Source organism: Muntiacus reevesi, chromosome 2 (assembly GCF_963930625.1).
Source record: "Muntiacus reevesi chromosome 2, mMunRee1.1, whole genome shotgun sequence".
NCBI lineage: Eukaryota > Metazoa > Chordata > Mammalia > Artiodactyla > Cervidae > Muntiacus > Muntiacus reevesi.
Window position 1 is genome coordinate 213,491,588 of NC_089250.1, and position 17,781 is coordinate 213,509,368.

The window sequence follows — 17,781 nt, forward strand, 5'->3', positions numbered from 1 at the left end:
CAGTCAAGAATGACCTCAGCAATGGCGAGGTCTGTGTCCTTGGCCTCCGCCCAGATCCAGTCCCACAGACCGGCGTCCGGGGAACCTCCCAGAGAGGAGGTTGAGCAGCTGGCCTGCCCCAGAGAAGAGTTTGGAGCAGGAGAGAGAAGAGAGGAGCCGGGAAGGTGACCAGAGAGACCAGAACTGCCAGCCAGGTGAGCTCCTTGCCCTCGGCGGGCAAAGGCAGAGACCCGTGGATGGAACAGGCGTGGCTCTATAGTTTCTGAGCGGACCCAGCCCTCACCCTGCGTCAGAGCTCACACAGTCACCCAGAACCCGGCGGTCGGGGCGATTGTGAGACCAGACCGGGAGGGTGCGACCCTGGCGGGAGAAGGGCAAGCGCGTGAGACAAAGACAGAGGGGCAGGCACCGGGAGCCCAGATCTGTGCGAGCCGAAGGGCTCAGCTAGACAGAAGCGGCCGGGCGGGCAGCCCCCGGGCAGCCTGGTCCCCGCGTGGCTCCGTGAGCAGCCACGGGGGCGCTTTGCAGCTGCGGAAAGACACAGGGCTGCCGGGGCAGTGGCTCCTCCCCGGGCCACTCGGTTCTCACACCAGCCACCTGGCCCCCACCTCAGCCCCCTTCTTGGGGCACTTTTCTGTCACTTCTGCTCTTTTTAAAACAACAAAATACTTTTCCCCCCTCTTATCAACAAAAGTAGTACACGTCCAAGTTTTAAAATACATATAAACAACATTGAAAATTTTTAGTCACGTATTCCAGAATCACTGGTAACGCTGAGTGTCTTTTTTTATGCTTAGAAAGAAAATGCTAGAAAGACACTCAGCGTTACCAGTGATTTTAAGGATACACACACACACACACACACACACACACACACACACACACTTTCTCCACCGTTCAGGTTTCTCATTTAAAAAGCAAAACACAAACAAACAAACAAAAAAAAGGTTTCCGGTGGGAAACTTCCCGGAGTCCCCAGCTCCGTGCCGCCGCCGCGGCCTGTTTCCGGGCTTCCCCAGGGACAGCCTAGAGCCGGGCCTGCATGGGAACGCGGGTGCAGTACCCGCTTCGGCCACAAGAGGGGAGTGCCCACCCACGCACGTCTGCCCGGAAGATCCGCTGGACTCTCAGGTCCGCCCTTCACGCACCAAAGGTTTCCTCCTTGGGATCGAGGCACCGGCACTTAGTTCGAGCTTTATCGCTCACTCTGCTAGCGGCGCCTCTTGGAAAACCGCCTTAGTTAGTGAAGAAAAAGGACAGAACCCACGCACCAACTATATCTGCCCTGGTGTGAAGAAACCTTGGACGGCCCTCTCCGGGCTTCCAGGGAAGGGATGGTCTAAGACTGCCCAGGGCCTCCCCAAGATGAACATTCTCCGCGGCTTCCTATTGTTCGCTGGGTCCAGTCTGAGCTCCTTCTAGGAGCCCCAGGTGACCTGGTCCTTCCTCGCCTCCCTCCCTCCACGTCAGCTCCTTCCCGCTCTGCTCCTCATCCACAGACCTGCCATCGTCGTTCTCTGGAAGGCGCTCCCCAGCACACACCAGGTTGATGCTTATCTTTCAAGTCTTCCCTGACATGTCGCCCCTTCCCCGAAGTCAGCCTCAGTGATGCGAGTCAGGGTCAGGATTCTCCTCTGGGATCCCCCTTTCAAAACACATAGCCTGTTGGATCGCCTGCTTCCTAGAAGTCCCACAAGGGCAGGAGTGTGTCCATCTTGCTCACTCACATCCCCAGCACCGAAGCACAGCACCTGGCCCTCCATAGGACTCAGTGAAGATTTTCCTAATGGATGAACAGAGGAGTGAATGAATGAATGTCTTTCCCTGCCCACTAGAGTCTACAAAAGCCAATGCCCTTCCCCGCTTCCGTCCCCTTTCTTCCTGTTTCACCAGGGGCCTCTCACTGTCCCCGAAGCCTCTGGAAACATTACCCAAGGAACAGTGGTGCTAACGGACCCTTTCTCTCCCAGTGCTGATGGACAGACAGTGGCATCAGGAGTGAGACAGACCTAGACCGGCTGTGCCGCCTGCTAGCCGTGCACTCATCTTCCTTTCTTTACAAAGTAGGGATCACGGGTCACACAGGCAGGGGTCTCAGAAAAGCGCATGCTAGCCTGTCGTGTGGGAGGCAGTGATTAGGTCAGAGTTCTTCCTCCTCCCTTCCCAGCACTCTCTCCAAAGCCCCATCCGAAAGCCAGGACACAGACACCCCTGCAGTCTCGAAGGTGCTCCTGTTTTCCTGACTCCCCTCTTTCCCTGGGTAGCCCAAGCCCCTTGTGACTGACACTTCCTTTCTCCCCTGTCCTTGATCCCAGCACAAACAATGTGCCAGCTACAGAGTTGAGCAGATGCTCGAAAGATATTTGTGGAATGGATGGATGAATGGTCCAGGCACAGCAGCATCCCTGGGGCATATCCGTGAGTTGTCAAAGGTAATGGTGGTCACCTGCCTCTTCCTGGGCAGGTGGGCTTCTGTCCCCTGGGCAACACCAGAGTCAGGTGGGCACATGGCAGACACAAGGCCAGGACTTACCTGCCTGCCGGGAGAGGAAGGAGGCGGGACTGTGAAGAAACAGGGACACGGAGGCCCTGTGGGAAAGTATACTGCTGAGAGCTCGGGAGCCCCTCTGCTTGTCTCCTGCAAGGCACCAGGTCCCCCAGGGGCAAGTGGACCCCAGGGGCGCAGGTGCATGACCTTGTCACTGAACCGGCCTCCCCCACAGGGTGTTTGCGTTCCTTCCAGGTCAAGCCTGTCGTTCCATTACAGGTGCTAAAAGCACAAGTTCCAACAAAGTCGTTATCTAAATTGGCCCTTTCACCACGTTTTTCTCATCCATGACCATTGTATATGACTTGTGCTCTGAGGTACCACTGACTGTCCTCCCATGAGCCCTGCATGGCCTCCCAGTTTCCCGAGGCCGAGCCCTGCATGGCCTCCCAGTTTCCCGAGGCCAGAGGACTCCCAATAGTCCCGTCATTCACGATGAGCATCTGCCCTCTCTCCAGCCCGAGCCCTCGGGTGATGAATGAGGGCTGATTTCTCCTGAACTGATCATCACCCCCGATTCATCACCTGTGAAAGACTTAGCTCCAGAATGGCTTGGCCAAGTTGTGCTTTCTCAAAGCGCCACTGTGCTAATGAAGATACAGGTTTTTCGGTGTGTTGGGCTCCAGGCTGAGCTCTTTGTTAACGCGCTCTCTGCGTCCGTGCCCCCGGCCCTCCCTCGTGAGTTCTCTGATAGCTGCTGCCGCGCTCGGAGGATTTTCCTACATTGACGCCATTCATGGGGGAATCTCTCTAGTATGAGCTACGAGATGAATGGAAATTTCCCCGTATTCAGAATGTTCAAAGATTTCTTCTGGCGTGTGAATTCGTTGATCTTCTGCCAGATTCAGATGCAAGTGTTTGGCCACGTGCGTTTGTGCCAGGCTTAGAGCCTGTGCTGTCCCAGCGTGCTACCTTCCGCGTAAAGGCTCCAGATCCTGGCCTCTGAGGAGCGGCGGTCCCCCCAGGACAGCCCCCACCATGCTGCTCTGGCAGAATGGCTGGGCATAGGTTCCGACAGCACACCGTGGCCCTGGCCTCACACTGTGATGACGCCGTCGGAAATGAGAGTGTCACAGGCACCTCCGTTCAGGCAAACCAAGCTCTGTAGCTCTGTGTCGGCACGAACCCTTGAGCCTCTGACTGTTGGGATTACAGCAGCCAGAAGCGGAACCACTGGTTGGATCCTCTGTTTCCCAAGGGGGCAATAGAGGAACTGTGTTTGGAGCACCCACAGTTCTGGCTCACAAGAAGCTTCCCCAGGAGTGCTTCCCACCCGCCAAACACGGCCCAAAGCCCACCTCTTCCATGAAGGCTTCCTGGGACCCTGCGGGCCTGCAGTTGGGCTCCCAGCCTGCACTCTGCTCACTGGGTCCACTGGGCCCCGAGCCCCCTCTCGCACCCAGCCAAGCTCTGGTCCTTCCTGACCTTCTCATGCATTTTCCTCCTCAGACAGATGTAAAGCTCTTTGAGGAAGAACCACCCGGTGTCCCTTGGACTCACAGCACCTCTGAGCGCCGAGGGACTCGGGATGACATGGGGATCGGTGACTGCATACAGCTGTGGATGCAGACAGATGGATTTGTGGCTCAGGGTCATCACGCATGGAGACACGCTTACCCTTGACTGAAGACATGACCTGCCTTCTCGGGGATGGTTGTCGGCCATTCTCTTCCGGGTCACACAGGAGGAAGGTGATCTCATCTTTATTGCCACCTCTTCCCCCACCCCTGACCTGAAAGCCGGATTAGCCCTGATGTCCGTAAGGTGGCAGAGGCCCTTGGCTCTGCCTGGGGGCACTGCTGGCTGTCATGCGTTGCGCTAACCTTGGAAGTGACCTTGACTGGGGAGGCAGGAACAAGCAAGAAATTAGTATGTTGGAGAGCTGGCCAGTGTCCCGGTTAAGGATGGCTGGCTCAGGGTTCACCCCAAAGATGAACTTGGAGCTCTTTGAGAGCAAGACCTATGTCTGAAGCATCTCTATATTCACAGTGCCTCAATTAACACCTGGCACGTAGCAGGTATTCATCCGACACTGGGCACTCCTGTGGCTGCCAGCAACCAGAGTTACCAGCAAGGAGGTAACAGGAGAACAGATGTTAAGGACTGTATGAAAGGTCCCACCTGTGCTGGCCACCACAAATACATCATCCTTTACCATTCAGCAGAGTGCTGGGTCCCAAGCACAAAATGCAGGAACATCTCTTTGCCTTTTGTTAACTGCAAAATCTCTATCTCCCTACAAAACAAAACAAGACAGAGATAGGCTCTATGTATATATCCATGGATTTATATAGCCATGGCGTGCTCTTCTAAATGTCTTTAAAATCTAGAAAGTTAGAAATGTTGGAGGTGGGGATGATAAGAGCTAGTCCCTAGATCTGGCATTGTCCATCAGAACTGCGTTTCCTAGAAAGCCAAGGCTGCTCTGAACAGCTGAAACTTGAACCCAGGACAGCCTTGAACCCGGTGAAAGGATGAGTAGATCGTGGAGCATTAAGGAGAAAAAGGGAGGGTCCTTGCCAGCCTCCTCTCTGCCTGCTTACCAGAGGCTCATGAGCTCACATGGCGGTCTCTGGGCAGGAAGACAGCTGGCCGCTGGATTTCTGTGCTCCTGTCCTGGGAGTTTAGAGCTGGAACGTCACTTATAGTAGATCTCCAGATACCCTCTCAGATCACTCCTCGAAGGGCCTATCCAAGGAACAAATAGAGTAGGAAGCGATAGAAACAGGCAGAGGAAATTGAAATGGCTAAACCAGGGAAGGCTGTTGGGAGAGAGGGGACTGGAGGGACAGGGACTGTAAGCTCTGTGAAGTTAGAGACTCTTAACTCCTGGGGGGCTGGGTGAAAGCTGTTCCAAAGGCCTCTAGGAAATCACTCAAGAAACTAGAAGGAAAGCTGTCAAGTGCTTCATGGGGTGCAAAGTCACCCCCAGCCCCACTCACCACCATGGGGGGCCCCAGTGGAGCTCCCCATCAGAACTGCCACGCCACGCCAACTCTTTTGATGGGCGCCAGCCAGCGGGATCTCCCCTGGGGCTCGGCCCCACCCGAGCGTGTGACAGGCTCTGAGGACAGCAGTCACTCACATGTGTTTAGTGCTTTACACACAGGGTCTCATTTAATCCTCACAACAACCCTTGAAATGGGATGTTTCTATCCTCACGTTACAGATGAAGAAACTAAGACCTAGAGAGGTGCAGTAACCTGCCCAAGGTCATGCAACTAAGAAGTAGAGGAGCAAGGCTTAGAATCCAGGTCTTGCACGTTCTCATTTTCGTGTTGTGGGATTTTTCACTCCCTTTGCTGGAATCACCAGTCCATTTTCTGTCCCCGTTACGTGGTATCATGTTGAGTTAGTCCTGCTTCTCCAGTCTCTTCCGTGGCCTGCCAAAGCCACAAAATGGTTTCTAAGCTCTAAGTCCAGTGGGTACCAGATGCTGCCAGGCCCTATTAAAGCCACGTTCATGAGAAAGCCCGGCTTCCTACTAGCAGTCCCTGGAATTTCTCCTGTGGGAATTCAGGGGATATATCAGGGCAGACTCAAGAAACTGAAGGCTGTTCATTCTGTAAGTCAAGTAACGGGCACTCAGAGTGAGTGACCTGGACAACTAACTGGATCCAGCTGGGCAGGTTCAGCTGCAGCCACAGGTCAAAGGCCTTGATTCGTCTGCCAGCCGGATTCCTCTCTTCTCCACTTGGCATCCACTGAAACGGGACCGAAATGTGCAAAATGGCCTTTTCCCTCCTGTATCCACCTGGCGTCTCTCTAGTAGACTGGCCTAATTCCCTTATCTTGTTGCCCTGGACTCCAGGAGCCACTGTCCACGCCCTCTGTCCTGCCCCACCCCCATACCCCACCTCGTTCAGCCAGGTGGCTGTGTTGCATCACATGACTCTGCTTCTGTCCTCCTTGAACCACACACACACACACACACACACACACACACACACACACACACACACACACACACACACACACACACTCACACACACACTCACACACTCATGCAGGTCAGTGACCCAGGATCTGTGTACACAGGTCAACAACTTTTGAAGTCCCCTGACTCAGTGAATATTTGGAAAGTCAGTCAGGCCAGGCAGATTCCTCTTTTAGGAAATTTGAACCTCCAAATCAGACTGCATAGGCAGTGTGTGACAGGAGGTCATGAGGGCAAGTAGGCCGGAAGTACACTGAGGTGGAAGGTTGGAGATTGAAGAAAGGCAAAACAATACTTAACATTGGGGGATTAATGAGCCTCTTTGGGCAGAAGATAAGGCTGTGCAGATTAGAGGCAGGGCTCCAGGAAAGGCAGAGAGGGGCGAGCCCTCGAGCCTCCCCAGGCTCGCCAGGCCTGCCTTGCCATGTGTGTCATTGCGCAGGCTCCCCATTTAGTCCCTCTGCTGTCTGTCGGCTCAGAACCAGGCGTGCGACAGCTCTGCCAGCATGACTTATGGGAAGTGGCTGGGGGACCTTCTGGGAAGATGTTGCTTCCTGATTAAAGGAGAATGAAGAGGCCCATCTCTTCCTCCTGCTTTGAACAGGGATGTTTGAGATGTGATACTTGGAGCTGTGGCAGCCCTTTTGAGACCAGGTGTCAACAAGACCAAGGGAGAAAGCCAACATACCAAGGTTGGCCAAGTAGGCAGACCAAAAAAGCCTAGGAGCTCGATGATACCGTTGAACCACCACATCTATCCTGGAACCACCTACTTCCAGTCTTACTGATCTTTAAATTCAACTGTCTTTATTTTCTAAACACATTTCTGCTATTTGCAGCCTAAGGCATTCTTAGCCAACACGGCACTCCTCTGAACTTCCCCCTCATCAACTCCTCAGAGCCCCCACGGCTCTTGGTACAGCTCCAAATGGAAAATCAGCCCAATTTAGCCACTGGAAACCTTAATTGTATGGTAGGAAATACAGGTCAAGATTGGTCATAGCCCACACAAGCAAGCAGCTTGAGCACTTAGTTCTGATTCCCGGAGCGTACAGGGCACTGATGAGGAAGGACAGATTCAGGACAGTTTCAGATGTATGAGCCTGGGTCTTCTAAATTGCGGCTCCATGAGGAACTTTAGAACAAATCAGCATGGAAGGGGTGGGGGGGTGGGTGTTAGTCTCTGGATGCAGAGCCTGAGCATGTGTCAGAAGGCCATGGCAGAAGAAGCAAGCTGGAATTGGCAAATGGTGAGTTAGGCTGGATGAATTCTAGAGGAGGCCATTGTCACACAGCAGGGTTTTCTGAGCCCCATGTACTAGATAAAGGAAATGTATGGCAGCTAGAACTTAACTGATGGAAAACCAGGCTTTTTCGTTACTCTCCAACCAGCCTAAGTGACATTTCAAGTCCTTTGGGGAATAGGGTGCCCTGACTTGAGGCCACTTCCCGCATTCTCCATGCTTTGTCCCTTTGCCACCTGGCCCTTTTTTCTTTACCTTTCCTTCCTATCTTCTCTAAGCATAGTCAGGAGCCAGAAACGCACAGGACCTGAATCGCTTCTTCCTCAACTGGGGAATGGATATAGTGGCAAGCAAGGATGTCTCCTAGAAGACTTAGAATCCCAGGTAGGGATAAGGAGTTTGGTTGGGAGGTGAGAACGCAGTCGGTGGATAAGGACTAGATGAAGCTTTCTTCTGATTCAATTTTCATCACATAATGTGGTTTTTGTGTTGCTTCAACACAAGAAAATGTGCCTGACCCTTGCTTTATGAAAAGAGAAATTGAACTTAGGAACTCTAGCCCTTCCTCTTTAAATGTCTAGTTTTAAATATAAAACAAAGTGAAACTGGTATCCTCCTCATGTAGCTGTCAGATGCATTCAGAACTGGAGAAAAATTGGCCCCCCTCTTTTCCCATCTCAAAATAGTCTTCAGCAGTAAAGAGACGTGGCCCATAGAAGTTCCTCAAGCTAATGGGGGCCCAACACGAATGTGTTGCAATTAGGGTAGAATTTGCAACCTCCAGATCCTACCAGTAAGCCTCGCCTCCTCCACACAGTCCTTTCGCGCCCTCCACAATTTATGGAGTCCTGCCCTTGAAGGTTCAGACTAGGCTGACTCTGCTGTTTGCCTGTTGTATTATTTCATTCATTCAGCAAAACTGGATTGAATACCTACCAGGAATAGAAGTTAAGCTTATAAAAGCAAGTTTATAAGCTTATCTTCCTAAGTCATTAGAGATAAATAAATATATATATATTCTATGAGACAGAGAATGAAATGGAAATCTTGGTTGCAGTGAAAGAAGCAATAAAGTCTAAGCCCCTACTTAATGCAATTCATGCTTTAATTGACAATAAACCCTGAACCCCCTCCCCTCCTCAAAGTTTCCCCATTTATCACTGAAGATTCTCTGAAATCCAATAAGGAAAAGACCTGAAGGCTTTTCCTCATTCTCCACAATCAAGGCTTTTCTCCAGAATGAATTAGTCTGATTACTGGCTAAAAGCTCTCCCACAATCTTTTCCAATAAGAGTGTTTCTTTCCTGTAAATTCTCCAAAGATGATGCTCCACGTTGGTTCCACTCACAGGCTGCTCTCCAGCGTGAATGAGTTCAGTGTACCCCACACCTCCCCCGGACAGCCTCCCCCATTCAGCACACACGCCTGTTTCCCGTCCCCATGAATCAGCCCACATTGTCCGAGGCTGGAACTCTGATTGAAGGTTCTTCCTCATCCCTTCTGCTCCCAGGGCTCCTATCCACTCTGAAATCCCAGATGTCTAATTAGCTCTGAGCACCATCTAAAAGCGCTTTCACAGCTATGACGCGCATGTGGTTTTTCTCCAGTGTGAATTCTCTGACGTTGAATGAGCTTTGCTTTTCCCGAAAGCCCTTACAGTTATGGCATTTGTAGAGTTTCTGCTGCATGTGAATTAGCTGGTATCAGGATGCTGCCGGATGCCTCCTGCAAAAGGATTCTCTCCAAGATGATCGTCAGAATGTTGGGGAGGTGGGGTGCCCGGAGAAAAGTGGCCTCTGTTTCATAAGAAAGACGTTTTCTTCAAGATGTGTACTGTAATAAGGAATAAATTCTGAATTCTGTTCTAAGATTTGGCCATACCTATCTTACTTTAGGGTTTTCTCACCTCTTAAAAAATGTGTATGAATTGCAAATGTTCTCATGTTCATCCCATTCATGGGACGGGTTCTCCAGGATGTCTCTGTATTCACCGACACCTCAAAACTCAGACCTGGTCAGTGTCCCCCAGGGACCATCTCGATGCAGCTGCCTATGAATCTATGACTGCAGAGAGTTCCCATTCAGGCCAGGTGTTCCTGGTCCCAGGCTCACATTATGAAATTAGAGGAAATGTAAATTTCAGCCATTGTCTCTTAAAATATAAAATTTCTTGGACTGAGAATGAAAGATTTGAGCAGATCGATGATAAGAGTGCCTTTGGGGCGAATATATAAAGTGATGGGTGTGACAGACTGCTGGCCTCTGATATTCTTTTGTTCTTTCTTAACCCAATTTTGGCCACAGTGAGAAGGTGCCCATTAAAAATGCTCACCTTCTCTAGTGTCTGGGAGAGAGCATGTGGGCAGTTGCAAGGAGCCACTGTGTCTTGATCTGGGTGCTGGTCAGACAGGCGTGTTCACCTAGTGAAAATCCCTAAGTGGTATACTTTTTAGTATAAAATTAAAAAAAAATCACTTCTCCATCCTTCCAGGCAGCCCCAGGACAGTTCTAGCAAAGGAGATGGAATCAGAATTGGGCTTCCAAGAAACACATGTGACAGGGAGCAGACTCTGGAGCAAGAGCCTTTGGCCTTTTCCCTACCTGCCCCCTTGTTTCTGCTGGATCGTGGTCATGATGCCTGGAGCTACAGCAGCCATTCTGTAAACACGTGGAGGAGGACGGCCACATGCCAAAGAGGGCACAGTGAACCTAAGAAGGTGCCTGGCCCAGGTAGCCTTGAACTTCTCACCTCCAGAAGTTTCATTGTTTTTAGCCTAGAGGGACAGAAATGATTTACATTTGACTGTACGGTTAGGCATCTTTTCCTGTGTTTTTTGCCTTTTGTTTTATTTTCCCCACTCAAAGAACATCTGTACCCTCTGAAAATGTTAGCCCTTCGTGTATGAAAAGGTTGCAGATAGCCTTTCAGATTTGGCATTTGTCTTTTGAGTTTGTGTGTGTGCATGCATGTGTGTCTTTAAATCAAACAGAGGTTACTGCATTTTTGTTTTTTAGCTTCTAAATTTTGCATAATTTTATACTTTTTCCATTCCAGAACTGTTAAAATGCTAACTCTTTATAATGGTATCTCATGGTTTCATTTCATTAAGTTTAAATTTTGGATCCAAGTGGAATTCAATACTATGTGTAAGGAATTAGATCAAGATCCAGGTTTCTCCCTCCCACCACCTCTCAACATTGTCTAGTGAATAACTATCTTTCCCCAGCTATTTTGAAATGCTACCTTTATCATGTGTGAAATTCCATTTGAATTGGAGTTCTTTCTTGAATCTATTTATCGGTCTGTGTCTCCACCACTACATCATTATCTTAATTATTTTGCTTTATAAGTTGTTTCAATATCTGATAAGGTTACTTCCCTCATTACTCTTCTTTTTCAAAATGCTCATGGGTAAAAATAAGGTGGGTAAGTTGGAGCTGGTGAGAGTCACTCAGAGATGGAACACTGTCCTCAAGAGATGTTGGACTCAATGTGGCCAGTCGCATACATGACCGTGGCATTTGCTCAAAGGGAAAGGGGCAAAAGGAGAACAATGAAACATCCTCACAAAATGTCCTATTTATTATGAAGTCAGGGATTGCACAAAGGTTTCTCAACACAGGGAGCATTTTAACAATATATTTTAAACACTTATCCTTTTCCCCTACAATGTATTTCTGGAATCATTTTGTTAAAAAAAAAAAGTCATATTTTCTTTTAATAACTACTCATTCCCAGAAACTCAGCATCAAACAAGTCATGGTTCTAATAAGTAGGTCATAAGAGCAAAAATAGAAAACTTCAGATGGTCTTCAGTACTACACAAGCGTAACAACATGTTTCAAGTCCTATTACATGGCCACGTGTGCACTCAGGGTGGTTCTTCCACAGCCCTCAATGTACTGTGAAGTCTGCACAAAGCACAGATCATTCTATCTAGTCTGAAAATAGCCCCATCTATGACAAAGGGACAAATATAACATTAACAATCATGCTTCCCTTTTTGGAACTTCAGAGAGTCGTGAGGAAATTATATTTAAGATCCAAGACTCTTCTTAAAATAAGCTTTCTAAAGAGAACTGAAATGATCCTATTTCTTCTGATAACTTTCCTTGAGACAAAGGGAAGCATTCAGAATAATTCCCTTGGTCTTATAGCTGCAATATGGTTTTAAGTTTTTCCTAAAAAATGGCTATTATGGTATTTAAAGGCCTTCTTAGGACATTAGTTTTGAGTTCTCAGTAGTATTAAGAGAACTAGTCTCTCAAATCATGCCTTTATTATTCATCTTTGCTATATAAATGTTTGGTATTGGCGTAAAGAACATTAAAATCAAATGTTTGGGAAAATATGGACTCAGTAGCAATCAATGCCTCTAATAAGTGAGAATTTATAAGAGGAAAAGCAAGATCTGATGTGTTAAAAAGGATACTACGTTGGCTGCACATAGTGACTTCCTTCCAAAAAGCACAGTATGGAAATGGGATGGGTTGGGGGACTTCATAGTGGAGAAGCCGGACATACATGACCTCAGTCAGGTGACGGTCAACATCACCAGTGATTCAACATGTTGAGAGGAGATGCCCTTGATATGACGTCATGACAGCGGTACTTTGCCTCTGTCTGTGGCCTTTACCCCCTAAGTCCATAACCCCAGTCTTATCATGAGAAGAACTTCAGACAAACCCCAGATGAGGACATTCTACAAAGTGTCTTGAGTCCTCAACTGTCAAGGTCATCAAAAACAAGAGAAGTCTGAGAAACTGTCATATCTAAGAAGAGCCTGAGAAACGAAGTAATGCAATTACTCTGGATGGCATCTTAGAACACAGGGTAAAAACTAAGGGAATCTAGATGAACTATGAACTTTATTTACTAATATGTTAGTATTGGTTCATTGGAGTTTGCCAGGTGGCGCTAGTGGTAAAGAACCTGCCTGCCGATAACAGAAGACATAAGAGACGTGGGTTTGATCCCTGGCTTGGGAAGATCCCCTGGAGAAGGGCATGGCAACCCACTCCAGGATTCTTGTCTGGAGAATCCCATGGACAGAGGAGCCTGGCGGGCTGCAGTCCATCAGTCACAAAGAGTCGGACATGACTGAAGCCACTTAGCACAACACAGCACATTGTTTCGTTAATATAACAAGCATACCATTAAATGTTAATAATAGGGGAAACTACGTGTGGGTACATGGGAATTCTCTACCTTTGCAACTTTTCTATAAACCTACAACTATTATAAAATAAAAATTTTATTTAAGAATAAGCCAGGGAGGGACTTCCTTGGTGGTCCAGCAGTTAAGAATTTCCCTTGCAGTGCAAGGGACATGGGCTCAATCCCTGGTCAGGGAACTAGATCCCACACGCTGCAACAAGAGTTTGCATGCCACAACTAAAAGAAGACCCCGTATGCCCCAACTAAGACCTGGCACAAATAAGACCTGGCACTGTTTATCAAATAAATAGATAAACATAAAAATTTTTTTAAAATAAAGAATAAAACACTGGGGACTTTCTTGACAATCCAGGGGTTACGACTCCACACTTGTGCTGTAGGGGGAGCATGGGCTCAATCCCATATGTCATGCAGCATGGCCAAAAAAAATTTTTTTAATAAAAGAACAAGACATTGGATGGATGGTGGATCCTGGACAAGCCAGCAGGCATGTGAGGGTCCAGGCAGGAAGCCTCACACTGACTCTCTTCCAGGTTCTATGACATTTCTAAATTCCTACGTCAAGGCCTACCTACCAGGGAACCAGAAATCCTCATCAGAGAAGAGACTGATGAATGGAGAGATTGATGAACCACATCCAACGCTGGCCTACCGTCTGCCAAAAGAGATGGCTGAACGTGTAGCCAGAGAAGCAGCAAATTGGGACCTACAACTAGACGGTGTCAAGCTAATGGCCCCCTGGCGATACACACACCAAGCCAAACAGCACCCTGGTAAGAAGGCCTGTGGGGTAGTAGGGGAAAGTTTGTTAGGTCACACGTCCCGCTTCCACCAAATTCAGAGGAATTAGCCCAATTCTCCCAGAGCCAGGATTCCAGTAAAATGATCTCACTCAGTTCTCTGGTACAGAAAACCTAAAATAAAATAACACTTGTCACCGCTGGAGTGATGGTCTTAGGTCTGCCCTTCACCTTGGGTGGAAAAGAAGATCCACAAATCTTTTCTGAACAAACTACCTACTTACTTCTACCCCTTGAGAGAAATTCCTGATTAATTCTCATCACCGGTCTACCCTGGTGGTCCAGTGGTTAAGAATCTGCCTGCCAAAGTAAATAAATAACAACATCAAGGAATCTGCCTACTAATGCAGGGGACACAGGTTTGATCCGTGGTCTGGGAAGATTCCACATGTTGAGGGGCAATTAACCCCATGTACCGCAACTACTGAAGCCCAGGCATTGTAGAATCCGTGCTCTGAAAGCAAAGCCACTGCAGTGGGAAGCCCAGCATACAGCCATTAGAGAGTAGCCCTAACTCGCCACAACTATAGAACGCCCTCGCAAAGCAATGAAGACCCAGTAGAGCCAAAAATTTTAATTAAAAAATTCTCATCATTTCACCAGAGAAAGATCAGGAAATCAATGCCCCACACTTCTGGGCACCCACGGCAAACTCAGCACAGAGCTGACCACAGTATGGTGGAAAGCGGAAGACATCTGTATAGATAGTTTTCCAGCCATTGTCACCCCGGTCAGTCATCATCTCATCCAAGTTGTACCGAACCAGGTCATTTGCAAAGCACACACATGAGAATCACAGCCACAAAACCCAGCTGTAAAAACATAAGCACCAGGCAGCAGATGCTGGACAAGCAGCAGACTGCCAGTATTCGGGGAAAGAAACCATCACCACCATCATCACGCCGCCTGTCACTCCAGCACTCCACGGAAGTCTCAGGCCAGCATGTGGGTAAGGCTGTGACCCACCCAGGCTGTTGGGTTTCACGTCCCACAGTGAGATCCTGGCAACTATAATTCAGTCTCCGTGGAATTCTAAAGAGGTTCACAGCCCTATCCTTTGGCTGTGTGGCAGGAAGCCACTCCCCTCCATGTAGCCCACAAAGCCATGGATTGTCAAGTCATTCACCACAAATTCAAAGCAATTCAGCCTTGACTGGCCTGGCACAACTGCTCCAACTACAAAGAGCCGGTCAGGAGTCAGATGCCGTCTCCCCAGGCAGAGGCTTAAAGTAGGGTTGCTCCACTTTGGCGCTTTGACATTATGGGCTGGATAATTCCCTCTCGTGGAAGGCTGACTTGTGCGTGGTAGGATATTTGACAGCATCTCCGGCCTCTTCCCATTAAATGCCAATAGTAACCTGTAGTTATGACAGTCAAAAATGCCTCCAGGGACTTCTCAGGTGGTCCAGTGGTTAAGACTCTGAGCGTTCAATGCAGGGGGCGTGGGTTTGATCCCTGGTTGGGGAACTAAGATCCCACATGCCACTCAAGTAGCCAAAAAGATATTTTTTAAAACATCTCCAAGCACTGCCCAGTATCCCTTGCGGGGGACAAATCTCCCCCTGTTGAGAACCACTGGGTTAGACATTAGTACGCTGGGGTCTCCAAAAAGAGCAAGTTATGATTTGACCTAGAGAGAGGAGAGGGCCAGGAGTAAGAAGGTCTGGAAAAGAATAAGGAAAAGATCTCTAAGATAGGATTTGCTTTAAAAAAAAAAAAAAAAAAAAAAAGGAAGAAGAAAAGCATGACATGGCAAGTTAGGTGGAGAATAAAGAAGCCAGTTAAGCAAGAGCTGAGAGGTCAGTATGGAAGGAAACAGAACTCCTTGGGAGTGATATCTGAACCTTATTATCAACAGAGAAACTTGGAGATAGGAATCCTGGGCTCTAACATTAACTCTGCAATTCCCTATCCACATAGTCTTCCTACAGGAACAGACCCATAGATACAGAGAACAAATTGGTGATTGTCCACAGAGAGGAGGGTGGGGGATGGGCAAAATAGGTGAAGGGGATTAAGAGATACCAACTTCCGGTTTTAAAATAGTCACAGGGAGGGAATATACAACATAAGGAATATAATCAATAATACGACAGTAACCGTATGGTGACAGACGGTTACTAGGCTTATCGTGGTAATCACTTTTTATTATATTTAAATGTTGAATCATTATGTTTTACACCTAAAACTAACATCATATGTCAACTATATTTCAGTTTTGTTTTTGTGTTTTTAAAGTATATATCTTGGACTTCCCTGGTGGCTCAGTGGAGAAGAATCTGCCTGCCAATGCAGGGGACATGGGTCCAATCCCTGGTTCAGGAAGATTCCACATGCCTCAGAGCAACTAAGCCACAACTCCTGAACTCACACTCTAGAGCCCGCGTGACACTACTGACACCCACAGGCCTAGAGCCCGTGCTCTGCAACAAGAGCAGCCGCCACGGTGAGAAGTCCGTGCACCACAACTAGAGAGCAGCCCCCGGTCACCAAGACTGGAGGAAGCCTGTGCAGCAATGAAGACCCAGTGCAGCCACAAATAAATGGTTTATTTTTTTAATCTTGTAACCATTTAAAAAAAATCAAATTTGTAATTTCAAAAAAAAAAAAAAAAAAAACCAACAGCTTCCTGTCTCAGTGCTCCCACAACTAGTTTGGTGACTGAACAGATTCCCAGGATGCCATATAAAGTTATATTCAAGGTTAAGATTTATTATAGCAAAGGAGGCAATGCAGGAACAGTAGGAAAATGACGTTCGGAGGCAAAAGCTGGGGGCTACAGTCCATGGGGTTGCAGAGAGTTGGACATGACTGAGCAACTAACACTTTCACTTTCATATATATAGAGAGAGCAGAAATTAATACAACACTGAAATCAACTATACTTCAGTTTTAAAAATTTAATCTACCACATTAACAGGCTAAAGAAGAAAAGCCATATGATCATATCAACCAATGTAGAAAAGTGTTTGACAAAATTCAACACCCATTCATGATTTAAAAAAAAAAAAAAAAACTCTCCACAAACTAGGAATAGAAGGGAACTTCTTCAACCCAAAAAGTAGCATCTACTAAAGACCTACAGTTAACATTATCCTAAGTAGTGAAATGTTGAATGCTTTCCTCCTCATACTGGGAACAAAACAAAGATTTCTGCTCTCACCACTCTTATTCAATATACTATAAGCCATAACCAATGCAATAAGGCAAGAAAAGGAAATTAAAAGCATACAGATTGGAAAAGAAGAAATTAAATTATACCTAATTTCAGATGACACATGACTGTCTACCAAAAAAAAAAAAAAAAAAACCCTCAAAAAATCAACAATTTTAAAAACTGTCTAGAATAAGTGACTTCAACAAGATCTCAGGATATAAGATCAACATACAAAATTACAATACATGTATACAATTATATCAAATAACATTAGAATGACTAAAATGAAAGTACTGATATAGCAAATACAGGAAAGAATGCAAATAAACTAGATCTCTCCTACTTTTCCAATAGAACATTCCCTTGTGCCATATCTCTGGAGCACTATCAAAACCAGAACCACTTTCAGCTAAATTTCCTGCTTGAGTTTTCTTGTATCATCTCTGAAATGCAAATTTAGTCTACCATTTCTCAGAGAGGCTAGGTTTGGTTTATCATCTCACATGAATCTTAATCCCTGTAAGAACATAGGTTTACATCTCTTCTGTCTAACCTGACCTTGAGTACATGAGTTGGATTAGGGAGAGTTGGGTTTCTCTTATCGCTCACCTTAGATGTCCCTTGGACTTTCACTTCTGTCCCTCTCAAGCCATGAGGTAATCAAAACTGTAATCAGTTTCATAACAGTTCCCTGCTGAGTTAGTAAATGCCTTCAGGGCAAAAGTAGTTTTAAGAGCTCATTCACACATTAAAGCAAAGGCAGTGAAAGCAAAAATAAACAAGACTACATCAAAGTAAAAAGTTTCTGCACAACAAATGAAATTATTATCAAAATGAAAAGGCAACCTATGGAATGGAAGAAAATATTTGCAAATCATGTATCTGATAAGGGGTTAATGCCCAAAATATATAAATT

General features: G+C 47.2%; 1 long non-coding RNA gene across 1 annotated transcript; it reads left to right on the plus strand.

The window, feature by feature from the left end:
- The first annotated feature begins 69 nt into the window (after positions 1 to 69).
- Positions 70 to 10,547, plus strand: LOC136158586 (uncharacterized). The gene is made up of 3 exons (XR_010661359.1): positions 70 to 194; positions 3,998 to 4,239; positions 10,221 to 10,547. It is a non-coding gene; the product is annotated as an uncharacterized lncRNA (long non-coding RNA).
- Positions 10,548 to 17,781: the final 7,234 nt, after the last annotated feature.